The 17238-nt window shown below is 44.8% G+C and overlaps 1 protein-coding gene across 1 annotated transcript in view; it reads left to right on the top strand.

Annotated features, from left to right (window-relative positions):
• The first annotated feature begins 13450 nt into the window (after positions 1–13450).
• The window catches only part of HSPA12B (heat shock protein family A (Hsp70) member 12B), a 46457-nt gene continuing 42669 nt past the window's right edge, over positions 13451–17238 (top strand). The window contains exon 1 of the mRNA XM_089526435.1: positions 13451–13667. The gene's annotated coding sequence lies outside the window, so the exon portion shown is untranslated. The remainder of the gene's footprint in view (positions 13668–17238) is intronic.

Below are 17238 nucleotides of genomic sequence, written 5' to 3'. Positions count from 1 at the left end.
GCTCAAACATGTGGAAACCTGATCCAGCCCAGCTCAGCAGACATCAGACATGCTAAAAGGGAGCTGTACAGGCGGCTGAGATTTCCCAGACTGAAAGCATTTGTGTCTGGTGGACGTTTGCTTCCACCTGCACCTTGTTACGGCAGGGATGGGCTGGTGGGCTGCTCCATGCCACTCACTCACTCTGTTCAGGATATACAGGGAAAGAACATTAAGGAGATGGAGGGATGGAGACACAAAGTGGAGGAAGGGGGCCTTCTTAGGAGAATGTGGAATTACTACCGTTTCTCTTGTGTTTAATACACTGGGCCCTTGGTAACTGCTGGGGTCTGGGTCTAGGACCCCCCATGCATATCAAAATCCATGGAGGTTCAGGTCCCATCAAATGCAATGGTATAGTAAAATGATGAGGAAATAAAAATAGTAAAAGAGTTCCCATACCTTGGATCAAATACTGATCAGAATGAGGACTGCAGTAAGAATGGTTAGGGCAGCCATGAAAAAAACTAGACAAGATCCTAAAGTGTAAAGCTGAATACTAAAAATACAATTGTCCAGTCCACCATATTCCCCATCACCATGTACATGGGCATAAGAGCTGGAAAGTGAAGAAAGCAGATAGGAAGAAAATAAATTCATCTGAGATGTGGTTCTGGAGAAGAGTGCTGAGGATACAGTGGATGGCCAAAAAGACAAACAAATGGGTCCTGGAACAGATAAAACAAGAAATCTCCCTGGAAGCCAAGATGATCAAACTGGGGCTATTGTACTTCAGCCACATCATGAAAAGGCAGGACTCACTGGAAAAGACAATATTCCTAGGTAAGGTGGAGGGAAGTAGAAAGAGAAGAAGACCACATGCCAGATGGATGGATTCAGTTTGGGAGGACACAGGTATGAATTTACAGGACATAAGCAGAGCAGTGAAGTACAGGGAAATTGGAGAGGTCTCATCCATGGTGTGCCATGAGCTGGGGTCAACTCAAAGGCAGATGAAAACAACAAGTTAGCAAACAACATTTAATGCCATCACGAGGACTATCCCTACGACTTAGGCTTTTACCCATAAATCTTATGGCCTGAGATGATCCTGGGAGAAGGAGGAGGAGGAGGATAAATGGGTCCTCCTGGCATGGCTGCCATAGCCATTTTGTCTGTAAGGGCAGAGACTGAAGGTGGGCAAGGGTCACCAGGAGATCTACCCTCCATTGCCTGGAGGCCTGGGGTAATGCCCATCTTATGCCAAGGCTTGCTATGCCCAGCCAGCAACCCTTGTGGCCTGTGTCAACTCTCCTCAGCTTCTGCAGAGGCCTGCTTTGAAGTTTCCAGCAAAGTTCACCCCCTCCCCAGTCCGCTGTCTCAGTCTAATGGCTCTGAGCAAATGGAAAAGAAATAGATCAACATGCAAAGGAGCAATAAATGTGAGCGATCTGGTAAGGGAGCCTTGATAGAACAAGACATGCCTTAATAGCTAGACACCAGATCCATTTATCCAGCTAGGAGAGGAGCAGCATCTTCTTGTCCCTCAAGGCCCCGGAGCTTAAATCCTTGTGACAAAGACACGAGGTGCAATCACAGTCACCCCCCTCCAACTCTTGGCATTTTGCTGTCTCCGTTTCTCCTGGACGCAGGGTGACATGCCAAGCGAGAGAAGGCGGAGGAGATAATGTTCACATTTAATTTGAACATGCTGTTTAAAAGGGAGATTGGAGCAGCCCTGTCACAAGCGATCTCCTGCAAGTGCCTACCCAAGGAAGGGAAGGTTGAGAGGGGCTTTGGATGGAGGCCTCCGCTGAGGCCAAATACACACCTGATCCATGGGGCATGCCCCCAGAGGGCATGATCAGAATTAAAAACTACCTTAACAGATTAGAAAGCTGGGCCAAAACGAACAAAATGAATTTCAACACAAATGTAGGATACTACAATTGGACAGTAAAGAGGAAATGCCCAGACATAGAATGGATGACCTGACTTGATGCAGTACATGCAAAAGGGATCTGGGAGTCTTAGTGGACCACAGGCTGAACATGAGTAAAGAGTGTGATGCAGCAGCCAAAAAAGCCAATACAGTTCTAGGCTGCATCGGTAGGAATCTAGTGTCTTGATCAAGGGAAGTAATAATGTTGCTTTATTCTGCTTTGGTCAGACCTCACTTGGAATAGTCCTGCATCCAGTTCTGGGCACCACAATTCAAGAGGGATGTTGAGAAGCTGGAGCATACCCAGAGGAGGGAGACCAAAATGATGAGAGAGCTGGAAACCATGCCCTATGAGGAGCAGTTTAGGGGAGGTTAGGAGGTGATATGATAGCTCTGTTTAGATATATGAAGGGATGTCATATTAAGGAGGGAACAAGCTTGTTTTCTGCTGCTCCAGAGATTAGGACCTGGAGCAATGGAAAAGAGATTGCAGTTCAACATTAGGAGGAACTTCCTGAGAGTAAGGGCTGTTTGACAGTGGAAAACACTGTCTTGGATATTGTTGTGGAGTCTCCTTCTTTTGGAGATCTTTAAACAGAGGCTGGATGGCCATCTGTCACCAGGAATGTTTCCTGCATGGCAGAAGGGGTTTCTATGAATAATAGGCCTGACAAATCTCCTATGCAAACCCTCTGTGATTTTTAGTCAATGATGGTGGCAAGTTAAAATCATAGTCTGAACTTTAAAGGAAAATCCCCAGGTTCTCTTTTCATCACCCCAATTACTTTTCCTGGGTGGGGAAGGAATCCAGCTTGTATAATAGAATGACCCATGAAAAATTAAATACAAGTTCAATCTCTCTTATCCAAAATACTGAGGACCAGATTTTTTTTCCAGATTATGGAATATTTGCATATAGATAATGAGCTCTCTTGGAAATGAGACCCACGTCTAAACATGAAATCCATTTATGTTTTGCATATACATACCCATGTTTTGTATGCACCTTATACACTTAGCCTGAAGGTCACTTTATACAGAATAATTTTGTGCATGAAACAAATATTACAAAGCAAACAATAATTTTATGCATAAAACAAATTTTGTCTACCATCAGAACCACAAGAAAGCAAAGGTGTCACTGTCTCAGCCATGTGGACAAATTTGGGTTTGGGAGATTTTGAGATTCTAGATGAGGGTGACTTAATCTTTATAAGAACAGAATTAGAACTGTAATACATAATATTAATGTATATTAATGTAATACATAGTAGTAGAACTTTGTATTATCGAGACTCCATCCTTTGGACTTGGCTCAGCTCTGCTTTCCATTCTGCAGTTGTATCCTTTCTCCATCCATCCAGAAAGAAGCATGTTTAGCTGCCTGCAGGAAGAAGTAAAAAGTTCATTTATTCTGCAGTCCTTCTGACAAGTGGAACCTCTTGCCACAGGGCCAAATAAAGAGATAAAATGATCTGGAACAAACAAGTCTACTCTAAGAAACCCTTTCTTCTTTTAAAGCTCTCCCTACACTCACAATAACAGTGGCTATTCCCTGCCTCCACTATTTTTTACTACTTGGTGAGAGAGGATGAAAACAGCCCCAGAGGATGAGAAACACAACTGCATACACTGCAGTTAGCTGCCTCGCAATCTAGGATCAAACACAGAGCTAATTCCTGGATTGCATCTGCACTGCAGAAACAATCCAGTTTGACTCCACTTTAACTGCCATGGCTCAATGCCGTGGAATTCTGGGAACTGGTTTTGTGAGTCATTTAGCCTTCTTTGTCGGAGAGCTCTGGTGTTGCAACAAACTACAAATCCCAGGATTCCACAGCATGGAGTCATGGCCATTAAAGCAACGTCAAACTGCATTAATTCTGCAATGCAGATGCAGCCTGAGTTTCTAGTTGCTTAAGTAGACTTTTATACTGCTGCTGTTGTTGTCGTTGCTGGTGTCCTTGTTTTTGTGTGACTTCAAGCTGATTCTGAAGCTGAATCTATAATGGAGTATTTTGGCAAGATTTATCCAGAAGGGTTTAAGAAACCCTTGGAGAGAGGAATCGTTGAAAAATTCAGACTTTTACCACTAGAGGGCTTCCTTATTTTGGTTATCTTTGTTTATTAAAATGTTTTAATAACTACAGAGGGCCCTCGGCATCCGCTGGGGTGCGATTGATACCAAAATCTATAGATACTTAAGTCCCATTCAATCGTTCATCCCTAACCCCAATGAATGAGGAGAGACCACTGTAATGCTCAGTAAGTGGAAGGCATCAGGAAAAGAGGAAGACTGCATTACAGGTGGATTGATGCAATCCAAGGAGACCTGGCTGCCAAGCATTTTCTTACCCAAAAAGGTGGAGGGACTTGCGGTCCCCATCGATAGTATCAGTGTCTCCTTGGTATTTGGGGGGAATTATCAGCTCAAAAGGAGGGCTGTGAGAGGTGGGTAACTTAAGGGAAGCTTTCCACCTATGCATACCAGTACCAATTGCAAGGGGACTCCGGTTTCAGTGAACTGAAGAGTTTTATTTAGAAATGTGCAGAGGCGCACGCACGCATGCATACAAAACTAATGCAACTTCAAGAACCATTATTTTAATTGCAATGGTTCCAATGGGAATTGCAGTTTGTATTGGCACTGGAGAAGGCTGAATATCTCACCAAAGTACAAACCCCAGCATTCCATAGCATTGAGCCATGGCAGTTAAAGCAGTTTTGCTGCCGATGCCACCAGGTGTCCCCAAGCAGTTTCCCATTCATGCCTTGGCCGCCAATTTTGAAGACTGGAAAGCTTCCATTCTTCAAAGTTGGCAGCCATAACACAGCTGGGGAATGACTTGGGGACTCCCTGCGACATCAGCGGCAAAATCCATGCAATAACACCCGTTCTCCCCCATTCCATCCCGTTCCATTCCAATTCCAGCCTGTTCCTTGGATCAGGTTGGAAATGATATCTGATAAGCTTAAGTGAGTGAGTGGCTGCAGTACAGACATTTAACCACTCACCATCAGGGCATCCATGTCAAAGGAAAACCTTTACCTTGCCTACAATATGGATGTTACGCCATGGCATAAAAAGTACAGCTAGATGTGCAATGGAAGTTGCGTGTGCATAGCCTACCAATGGATGCCAGCTAGCTGTTAAGGCAGAGTTTGCAATGGTAAGGCCCAGCTGTGAGAGTGGAATTAACTTTCTTTAACTGAAGGATGCAGCTTGCCCCTTTTGTCTTCCTTTTGGTTTTCCATGTCCTCCATTTGCTGGAAAGTCTTGAAGCCTGAGGCACCACTCTGCTGTTCAAGCTGATTGCCAGGATGTTTCTGAAATCTTCCTCAGAGTGGTACATGGGGTCACACTTCTCCCTGCCAAGGGCAATCACATCAGGCACCCCAGAGGACTTGCTCCGCACCCTCCCAAGGCGGCTGGAACAGGGAAGCTTGGCATTAAACCACTCAGTCAAAAAATTAAGGTGCTATTAAAGCAGAGAACCGAGAGGGCACTGAGGCACGCCCAGCTAAAAGCTTTTCTGCGTCTTGTAGGTTGCGGTAATAATTGCAGGCCTGTAACTGGGCTCAACAGGGAGATAACCAAGAAGGCAAAGATATATAACAGGAGAGACACTGAGAGCAGGAGAGCATGGGAGGCAGAAGAGAAAAGAAATGCAGTTAAGGAAGAAACCAAGCTGATTTTTTTAAAATGCAGAACTCTGATTCTTCTTCAGTACGTGGTAGAATTCAAAGATATAGCCGTGTTAGTCTGTAGACTCACTACATAGAGAGATCTTGTAGCACCTTTGAGACTAACAGACTGAGTTAGTCTCAAAGGTGCTACAAGATCTCTCTTCTGCAGTACATTATAGGGGAGGGGAGAGAAACAGAGGAAGGTCCAAGGGCCATTTCTTCATCATTTCTTACCCATCTCTCTCCATGGATCAAGGTGGGAATGGCAACAGATTAACATACAGCACAGAACATCAGTTAAAACTCATATAACAAGAGCTGGACTGGACAGCCCTTGTGGTCTCTTCCAACCCTATGACTAAAACACATAAACCAGTTAAAACACATAACACCAGTTTAAAAGGACAAAGAAGACACATACATTCTAGAACAATGCACATTTTTAAAAAATCGTCATTTAAAAGTCCCTTTTTAAAAATCATCTGGGTAGGCCAGCTGGAAGAGGCTGCTCTTTAATGCTCTTTTAAATTCAGACAGTGCATTCAGTGGCTGAATCCCTTCTGGCAGGTCATTCCACATTTTGGGAGCGGCTAAAGAAAAAGTCCTCTGGCTGATAGTCACCAACCAAGTTCTGGCTGACTAACTTCCCCCAGAGAACCTGAATATTATACAGAGCAGATTATACAAGAGAAGCCGGCCGTTCTGGTTATTTCCTAGGACAAAACCAAAGCCATGAAGGCTGCCTCTCCACTGGAGAAATGCTCTGGTTTGACACCAGACTGCCATGGCTCAATGCGATGGAATTTTGGGGACTATAGTTGGTTGTGGCACCAGAGCAAAGATATGATGAATCTGGCTGCCATGTTTTGCACTAACAGAAGTTTCTGAACTTGGTACAGAGGTAACCCAATGAAGAGCATATTGCAGATGTCCAGGCTTGAGGTTACCAGCATAAAGAACAGAAAAATGGTCAGAACTCTGTTTCTGGGTTTGAAAAATAGGGGTTGGGATTCTGCAGCAGACTTGCGGGCACAATATTGTGGCTGCACTTAATGTCCTGACCCAACCCTCAAAACACCAAGGGATGGAGTTTTGCATTGCTGGTGAGTGGAGGGATGAAAGATGACGCATCCAGGCCCCTTCCACCAGCAAGCACCCAAAATCTCTGGTGCCCCAGCAACTACAACTCCCATTATTCCATAGCATTGAGCCATGACAGTGGTGTCGAACTGGATTATTTCTCCAGTGCGGAGGCACCCAAAGCGAACCCTTCCCTTCCTGCCTGCCAAGATCGACTTGCACCTTTCTATGAGAAAACATTTCACGTCTGCTTCTGAACAATCATCCACAGGAAGACTCCGAGGGCAAAATGAGGTCCACGCCTCTGACACGCCAGCGACCTTCACAATGGCCCCGTCTGACTCGGGTTATTTATTCTAGCTCTGGTGAAAAGACCTGTTCCATCTGGATTTATAAACATTGGCTCTATTGTCAAGCAGGAAGCCGAGGGGCCCTTCCCAAAGCAGGGTGTGTGCAGACTGTATTCCATGCGCTGGGTTTCTAAAATAATAACCACACTAATTGGGAGCATGGGCAGACAAAAACAAGGCCCTCTGCTAGGCTGGGCACTGAGATGGGTTGATAAGCGGGCTGTTTTGGAGAACTGGAGGCTGGCCTGATGCTTGCCAGTGGTGTAGCATCGCACTGAAGCCTTGCGTCTTGACTTTGAAAGGCGCGGAGGGTGTGGCGGACTGTGTCCCAGTCTTGGGTGGTGTTTTCCTGGAAGTCGTGATGAAATGGTTTCCCAAATGGGATCACAGGGCTTCCTCCAGTGCCACTTTGGCATCTGTCACCGGAAACCAGCTCATCCTGCTAAATGCTGAGCAAGTCATTGCTTTTTCCAAAGTAGACCCTCTCTCCCTTTCACAGGGTTCTTCCAATCTAAAGAAACATGGATTCTAGCAATGGAATACCTTGGTTTCACCAGGTTTTGTCTGCTGTTGCTGTCATCTCCATGCCTATTCGTTCTATTCGTTCTATAGTTTGTAGCAATTTTGTGTATCAGTACTAGGGCACTTGAAAAGTTTTTTAAAAGCTGGAATATAACATCTCTATCATTCCCACTATGAAAGCGGATCTTTTCATTATCCCCTTAGAATTACTTCTTTTTGGCATGGCTGTCATCCCCACTAGTTTGCGCTGCTTCAAAATGCACGTTAATCATCTGTGCATCATCAGTGATGTAAACATCTTCTAATTGACAGAAGATTCCATTGATTGATTAGTTGCAAAATCAATCAATTGAATCTTCTATGATTGTTTTTTTAATCATGCGCCCATAGGTCACCCCACAAGAACAAAGGCAGCATTGTGAGTGGGGGGAAATGGTGGATCTATCAAAAACTGAGGAGGGATAGTAAACACCCCTCTGCCATTAGTTCCTCTCCTCCAGAAGGATGCGATTCAGATCCATCGCTCCAACTTGAATACACTTTGGAATCGATTCTTTTCAAAAGAACGGCTAGGAAACTAATTTCTGGAAAAACCAGTTTTTTTGCATTTGCCTCGCTTTATCAGAAATCGATCAAAGTAGGATCAGAACCGGTTTCAAATGAGAATGATGGTCATATAAACTGAGCAGCAATTCACTTTAAATCCTAGTGGGAATGAGCCCCCAGTAGGCTCAGGCCAAAGCAGACTGCGGCAGCCTCTCTGAGCTTGTCTGTTCTTCCTCATTAAGAACATCTGCCATGTTATTGTATCCATTGTTCCAGGTCCTGTTCTCTGGAGCAGCAGAAAACAAGCTTGCTCCCTCCTCAATATGGCATCCCTTTAAGCATTTAAACAGGGCTATCATACCCTTCTCTTCTCCAGGCTAAACATCGAATTGAACTGAATTTTATTTACGCACCTGGCCAACGGCTAAAGATACCCAGTTCCCTAATTCTCTCCTCACAGAGCATCGTTTCCAGATCCTTCACCATTTTGGTTGCCCTCCTGTGGACAGTCTTGACCACACTCTGACCACATCTTGACCACACACTGGTGTTGCTTGGCCACACATGTCCCAGTTCTATGAAATATTGGATAGTATGGTGTAGTTTCCTGAGACGACACTATGCTTTGAAGGACAAATTGTCTCCACCCTCGTTTTTAACATTTAATTTAAAAGTCAAGGTGCTATAGCAGAATCAGTGTCATTGGGTGTTAATCTAGGAGTGCATTGCAGAAATAATGTAGTTTGACATCACTTTAACTGCTATGGCTCCATCCTACAGAATCTTGGGATTTGTAGTTTTTGTGAGGCACCAGCAATCTTGGGCAGAGATTGAAAAACTACATATCCCAGGATTCTATAGGGCAGAGCTACAGGACTGTAAGTGGTGTCAAACTGCACTATTTCTACAGTGTAGATGCACCCTATGAATCTGGGAGACACAACGTCAGCAATGTGCTATTGTGCAAAATGGCCATTTCACTAATTCACCATAACTATAAATATATACTGTAATATAAATATAATTGTTTTTTTAATAGAGAAAAGAGAGGAGAAGGATACATTTTTGTTCCAATGTGTTTCAAAATGAAAAATAAACTCACTCGAGAATGGGAATGAAATGTTGCAGCTGGTGCCGGGAATTAGTCTGGGACAATGGAAACCTCCTTTGGATGGTTCTCCAAATCAACAGCTGAGAAATACAGCAACGAATACCACAATCTCCCAATACGTTTGCCATCTCTGGAGGAGGCCGCACACACTTAAAACCCTTAAAACTTCCTAAAACAACATGATCTGGAAGGAACTCAAATCATACAATATATATCAAGTCAGCTCAGACTCAACAGATGTTAACCTCAAAGACTCTTGGTAGCTCTTTATTTTTTTTTTAAATCTATAAAACCCAAACCGTAAACGATGAGTATAGACAGCATGTAATAACGCCAAGATAAAACCAGCAGCCAAATATCAAAAATCATATTCGGAATCAAAGCACCACAGCCTATAAATCCCAACTGAAACTAGCTGGAAAGAAGAAGAAGAAGAAGAATATTGTGCCAAAAACATACAGATTCACACCAAACTTTTTTTTTAATGCAGCTTTTAACAGGGATTTAAAAGATGTTTCACCTGATGCCAAAAAGACTAGAAACATCTGCTTTAAAGTTCTCTCTGTATTAGGGAGGTACTAGAGTTTTAAAATGTTTTTTAAAAGCTTCATAATATCAAAATACAAAAAACAACAAAAAACAACACACTATTTTGGAAGCAGTGATCTTGGGGGAGGATTCTCAGGGGAAGAGTGCTGTCTTGAAAAGTTTGTGCATACATTTATTCTCCAATTGTTAGACTTGTTGTTTGCTTGCAGATGCAGCCTAAGACTCTATGGAGTTTATCACACATGAAGGACAATTGTTCATGTGTGCCTTCAAGTCATTGCCAACGTATGGTAACCCTAAGGCGACCAACCCTATCATGGGGTTTTCTTGGCAAGATTTGTTCATTCCTCTGAGGCTGAGAGAGTGTGACTTTCCCAAGGTCACCCAATGGGTTTCCATGGCTGAGCTGGGATTCAAACCCTGGTCTCCAGAGTCCGAGTCCAATGCTGAAACCATTACACCATGTTGGCTCTGGATAACAGCAGCTTTGATAGGCACTTATCACACCTTTTTGTGTCTCTCCTGTTTTGCATTTCAGTTTGTTGATAGTTTTTATTTCAATTATTGGTGGAAAGCACCTTTGCGTTGGTACCTGACATACGCCCTGTGACTGTGATATCACAATGTCCTACGTCTCAGGTTTTGGGCCCAAAATCTCATCACCTGGGATAGTCTTAATCTGGCAGCCGTAGGGTACCCTACCGGGAAAGCGACGCTTCAATTACACGGCTTTGTTTCCAGCTCTTGCCTTTTGCTTCCCTCTGGCCACATGTGCTTGTTGTTAGAAGTGGAGTAGAAATATGTAAAGGACCTGTGCATGGGCCTCCTGCCCAGATGGGTGAAAGTGTGGCTGGGCAATAAGAAATTATGAAGAAGAAACAGAGAGAGCTTGTTCTGCCCTGGATAGAAAAGGAGTCAAAAAATCAAATCAAATAATGCTCTTTCCAAAAACACGCCAAGATACAGGCCATAAGTCTATTCTTAACTCTAACCAGAGTGGAGTTGCTGAAACAATGGGATCTGCCTATGTATTGACTTATTATAAAATAAGTGATTCGGAGGATCTATTGTGCTTGGGAGAGAGTAGTGTGATGTGGCAGCTTGAGCATTGGACATTGAGCATGCTTGTTGTTGTGTGCCTTCAAGTCATTTCCAATTTATGATGACCCTAAGGTGAACGATCGTGGGTTTTCTTGGCAAGATTTGTTCAGAGGGGATTGGCCATGAACAATGAGAGAGGGAGAGACAGAATCATAGAAACAGTTGGAAGAGTCCCAAGGGCCATCCAGTCCAACCCCATTCTGCCATGCAGGAACTCTTAGTCAAAGCATTCCTGCGAGATGGCCATCCAGCCTCTGTTTAAAGACCTCCAAAGAAGGAGACCCCAAAAAATCTCCAAAGTAATGTGTTCCACTGTCAAACACCTCTTACTGTCAAGAAGTTCCTCCTAATGTTGAGCTGGAATCTCTTTTCTTGTGGCTTCCATCCATTGCTCCGGGGCTATTCTCTGGAGCAGCAGAAAACAAGCTTGCTCCCTCCTCAATATGACATCCCTTCAGATATTTAAACAGGGCTATCATATCACTTCTTAACCTTCTCTTCTCCAGGCTAAATAGAGAGTAGTGCGGTGTAGTGGTCCGAGGGATTAGCGTGTTGTCCACATTGAGGAAAAGAATGTTCCTGCCCCATTCCGTCCAATTAATAAGATTGTATGTACAGCGCTGTGTAAATTTACAGTGCTTCATAAATAAAGGTTAATAATAATAATAATTCCTACACTGACTGCTTAGATGAAGCATGGGACCAAAATGAGAGGAACACAGCCCCAATCTGTGCTCCAGGGTGATTCTCCAAATTAAAAAGAGTCCCCTTTTGCTCCAGATCAGGATAGAAACTCTGGAGATTCCCTGGACTGCATGCCAGTGTGTGAACATGGTGCAGGCTCACAAGTGATCAGCAACCCACTGATCTTTTCCCACCCAGAGCTTCCAACCTGGTCACAGCACTTCCACTTTTGAATTTTTGTGGTCCCTCTGGCATAACAATACTTTTGCAGATGTGCACACTGACTGCACAATTGCATGTTCGGACAACAATGCCATCAGTGCAGTGCACCAACACTCAATAAGATGGGTGTTGAATGAGCAGAAGATGCTGCCATTGTGGGTGCCAATTGTGTGGATAGCTCATCTTCCCTGCAGATCCAAAAGTCCCAAGGGTAAGATGGGTCTTCCCATCTGCATAGACACAGCCTAGTACTTCAGGATTGTGTGTGTGTGCGTGTGCGCACCTTCAAGTCACCTGTCAACTTATGGTGACCCTATGAATTTCATAGGAATGTCTTAGGGAATGACTACTCAGAGGTGGTTTTGTCAGCTGCTTCCTCTGCAAGATAGCCTACAACACCTGTTGCTGATTGGCAATCTCCCATCTAACCACTAACCACAACTGGCCCTGCTTAGTTTCCAAGATCAGGTGAGAGCTGGTACCCTAACGCTTTAGTATATTTAGGCCTGTTTGTGCATGTACTTTCCAGTCACTGGATTTCACAGGGTTTTCTTAGGCAAGCAATCCTCAGAGGTGGGTTGTTGTTTTTTTGCCTTACCCTGAAATACAGCCCACAGCACTTGATATTCATTGGCAGTCTCCCATCCAAAAGCTAACCAGGGCTGACCCTGCTTACCTTCCAAGATTAGATGGGATTTGCTGCCTTCAACTTTTTGTAAGTTTTTAATTGTACATTTTTAGACTGTAAGCTGCTTTGGGTCTCAGTTTTGGGAGAGAAGCAGCATACCAATGAATATAATAAACATAAATATGGAAGGTATTTAGGACTTTGGGAGGCTGGGGTTCAAATCCCCACTTAGTCATGGAAACCCACTGGCCAACCTTGGGCAAGTCACCCTCTCTCTCAGCTATCAAGGAAGGCAATGGCAAACCTCCTTGGAATATGAAGTCGAAGGCTTTCATGACCAGCATCCATAGTTTTTTGTGGGTTTTTCAGGCTCTGTAGCCACATTCTAGAGGAGTTTATTCCTAATGTTTCACGAGCATTTTGGCCGGCGTCTTCAGAGAAAGATCTCGGCCACATAGCCCGAAAAACCCACAAAAAACTTCTTGGAAGAATCCTGCCAAGAAACCCCCCAGATGATAAGGCTGCCATAATTCAGAATCATCTTGGCAGGCACCGAACAATAACAAACTCTAGCTGGGACTAATCTGCAGGGTTCTTCCAGCCACAGATTGAAGCTTACCTTTGCTCTGCTCTGCTCTTAGCTCATTGCTACCCCCCTCCCCAAAATAGAAATAAATCTTTCTGGAACATCCCGCATTGAGGAGGGGGAGATCTCTCCCCCACCCTCTTGTACATGTTGTGTCTGCTCTGAGCATCTTGCACATTCCTGCAAAGGAATCCAGAGGGAGTGGTGCACCTCCTCGCATGGGGTGATGTGCTGCTGGAGGAAGGCTCCTGGCCAGCCAAGGAGTTGAGGTTGCTGTCCCACAGGAGGAGAGCATGGCAGGCTGGGCCTCCTTCGCCTTCTCCGGCTCTCCCCCCTCCTTTCTCTGGTGCACATCTGCAGCTGAGTTTGCAAAAGTTTGACAAAGAGCCAGAGCTGGGCTGGACCAGGATAAGGGGGTGGGGAGGGGAGACACACTGCAGGAAACCAGAAAGAAAGGCAGAGTTGAGGCTGGATGTTCGGCCGGAGCAAGGAAGCGAGGAGGGTGGAGGACCTCTGGGGATGGTCCTTGGCACACAAGGGAGAGAAATCAGGCCTTGCAGGGAATGGTGAAGGGACATTGGCAGGGACAAGGAACGCCTTGGAACAGCACAACTGGAAGGCATAGTTTTCTCCCTTGCATCTGGGACGTGTCAGCTCCTTCTTCGCACCAGGTGTCCAAGGTGAGCCAATTTCTCGCCAGCGAAATCTAGAAGGTGGCCAGAGGAGGGTACTGGGAAGAATTCAGCACATACCAAGGGCAAACAAAGGATGTTGCATATACAAAGGTGACATGAGTGAGCTGGCATCACTTGTACCCCTGGCATGAACATGGTGGGCTAGCACATGCTATGTTTAGAGGTGCTGTAGCACAGTGGTTCTCAAACTTTGGTCCTCCAGATGTTTTGGACTTCAGCTTCCAGCATTCCTACCTGTTGGCCAGGCTGGCTGGGTCTTCCGGGCGTTAAAGCACAAAACATCTGGAGGTGTTTGGCAACCCTATTGTAGAGGAAGGTCATTCTCTGCTCAGATGGGGGGCATGGGGCATTCAGGTCATCCTCTCTGTGCATGCTATTCTGTCTCCTAAGGTGGTTGAGAAGGGAAGAAGAGATTTGGGTAAGGGGTAAAGTACGCACAGAAAAAGACTCAAGGAGCAAAGTGTCTTCAGAGTGGATGTTGAGGTGATGAAGGGGTGCAGAGTTAAGCAATACTGGGTCTGAAGTTGAGGGCAGAGGAGAAAGGCGAACCAAGATGTCTTGATCGCTTGCACAAACTGACTCATTTCTTTCTGCAGCTGGAATTCCAGGTGTTGGGAATTTCCTGAACATGGGCTGCAGATGTGAGAAAACAATAGAGCAAATGGGATTTTTCTGTTCTGTTCACCGGACATCAAGGAGACAAGCAGGGACCAGTTAATGGGGCTCTTTTCTCCCTTCCCCTCTGGACACGATCCAGCCCAGTGCTAATAATCCAGCCAAACTCTGGCTGCATCCACAGTGGAGGAATAGCCCAGTTTGGCACCGCTTTAACTGCCCTGGCTCAAGGCACTGGAATTCTGGGAGTTGGCATTTGTTGTGGGCCCAGAGCAGAGCTGCATTGAACCCAAGGCTACAATCTTGGGCTAAAAGCCATGGGGCAAGAGCCCTTGTGTTCTCACTTTTTGTCTCACCTCAAGAGGCTTGTGTCTCTTGATGCCTGCCGTAATAATGCCTGGTGGACCATGTCCTATGTGTGTGTGTCATATGCCTTTAAGCCAATTCCAATGCATGGCGATCCTAAGGAGACCCTATCATGGGGTTTCCTTGGCAAGCTTTGTTCAGAGGAGGTTTGCCATTGCCTTCTCCTGAGGCTGATAGTGTGTGACTTGCCCAAGGGCACCCAGTGGGTTCCATGGCCAAGCAAGAAGTAGAACTCTGATCTCCAGAGTCATAGTCCAATGCTGAAAGCACTATGCTACCCTGACTCCACCATGTACTATAGAAGCTGCTAAATGCTTGTTTTGACCTCAAAGTGTCACAGAAAAGTGGCTTCATACCTCCTGGTTATCCTAACCAGAAGCCAAGCTTTTCTGAGACGATGGAATCTTAAAGCAACACTCATTTGAATCATGGTGGAACCCGGATATAGTTGTTCTTCCAATTAATTACTCATGGAATGTATAAAATGGGCAAGAATTCTTTAATGAAGGGGAGATGTCGTTGAATGAATTCACAGAGTTGGAAGAGACCCCCAAGGGCCATCCAGCTCAACCCACTTCCACCATGCAGGAAGACACCATCCCAACCAATGGCCATCCAGCCTCTGTTTGAAAACCTTCAAAGAAGGAGACTCCATCACTCTCTGAGGCAGCAGCATCTTCCATGTCAAACTGTTCTTACCATCAGGATGTTCTTCCTAGTATTTAAATGGATTCTCTTTTCCTGTAGTTGGCATCCATTGTTCTGAGTCCTACTAGTCTCTGGAGCAGAAGAAAACAAGCTTCCTCTATCATCAATACGGCATCCCTTCCAATATTTAAAATGGCTCTCATGTCCCCACTTAACCTTCCCTTTTCCATGATAAACATACCCATCTCCCTAAGCCACTCCTCATAGGGCATTATAGTTTCCAGTTCTTTCACCATTTTGGTTCCACATCCTATGGACACGGTCTAGCTTCTCAACATCCTTTTTGAATTGTGGTGCCCAGAACTGGATGCAGGATTATTCCAGGTGAGGTGGCCAAAGCAGAATCAAGTGGCACTACTACTTCTCTTTATAGACACTATACAGTGGGCCCTTGGCATCTGCTGGGGTTTGGTCCCAAGAACCTCTCCCCCCCCTCCATGGATACCAAAGCCCATGGATGCACAAGTCCCATTATAAACAGTGAGGCAGTAAAATAGTGCCCCTTTTATAAAATGTCAAAATCAAGGTTTGATTTTTAAATGTTTTTAAAATAATATTTTCAGTCCATGGATGGTTGAATTTGTGGATGCAGAATCTGTGGATATGGAGGACTGAATGTACTTCTATTGATGTCGTCTAGAATCACATTAGAATTTACTTTTACCTTTGGATATTCAGTGCACGCTCCCAAACAGTGGGCTTGCCATCTGTGGATTTGAGCATCCACGGATGGCAAGCACCATTGACTTTAATGCCCGCCTGTGCATCTGGGGGTGCATCTACACTGTAGAAATAATGCAGTTTGACACTACTTTAAGTGCTATAGCTCCATCCTCTGTAATCCTGGGAGTTCTAGTTTTACAAGGTCTTTAGCGTTCTCTGCCCAAGAGCGCTGGTGCCTCGCCAAACTACAAATCCCAGAATTCTGCTGGATGGTGCTACAACACTTAACGTGGTGTCAGACTGCATTCTTTCTACAGTGTGGAAGCACCGTGGGAATATCTGAAACATGCCAAAAATGTGCATTCAATCTTTTTTCTCCCAGCATTACCAGACAAGACCCTATACTGTGCTTGCTTAGCCTAAATCTGCACTAGAGTAGTACAGGAGTAATTGGGCTACATCTTTCTTCTGCTGAAAATCTGCTTTTTCTCCAGTGGTACAAAGGGGGGAAAGCAAGGGCTCTTTCTAGGCACTGAAAACTGAAAAGCAGTTATGCTCCATCCAAGAATGGACAACTGCGTGTGCAATGAGTTACAGTTGGAGAACTCTGCATACAAGACTGTGAATTCAATACAGATGTTAAAGTATAGCCAAAAATTACAACCACTTGAATAAGGCAACATAAGCATGCGCAGCTTAGCAGGGGGGGGGGGGGAGAGAGGATGCATGCAACCTCTCCTAGCAAAATGTCATCTGCTATTTGGGGACTGGTGGTGGTGTGTGACTTCAAATTGTTTCTTGCTTATGACTTCACTAAGGCCTTTAACTTCCTATGCAATTCACTGGGATTGTGAAAAGAGCCATCTTTCCATCTGCTCAAGTGTTGATTTAAGTTACACAAGCACAGTATAGGATCTTGGCTGGTAACGTTAGGAGAAAAAAGACAGAGTGCCCAGTTTTGGACTGGTTCATGGACTCCCAGGCTGCATCTACACTGTAGAAATAATGCAGTTTGACATTACTTTAACTGCCATGGCTCCATCCTACAGAATCTTGGGATATGCAGTTTGGTGAGGCACCAACTGTCTTGGGCAGAGAAGGCTAAAGACCTTGTAAAACAGGAACTCCCAGGATTCCATAGGATGGAACTATAACACTTAAAGTGGTATCATAAGCTTGTCTCTTACATTCGGCTCACCTGAAA

The sequence above is a fragment of the Sceloporus occidentalis genome, unplaced genomic scaffold (genome assembly GCF_023333645.1).
Source record: "Sceloporus occidentalis isolate IW3139 unplaced genomic scaffold, rSceOcc1.0.p SCAF_5, whole genome shotgun sequence".
In the NCBI taxonomy this organism is placed as follows: Eukaryota; Metazoa; Chordata; class Lepidosauria; order Squamata; family Phrynosomatidae; genus Sceloporus; species Sceloporus occidentalis.
The sequence above is the reverse complement of the archived record's forward strand: the minus strand, read 5'-3'. Positions and strand labels throughout refer to the sequence as shown.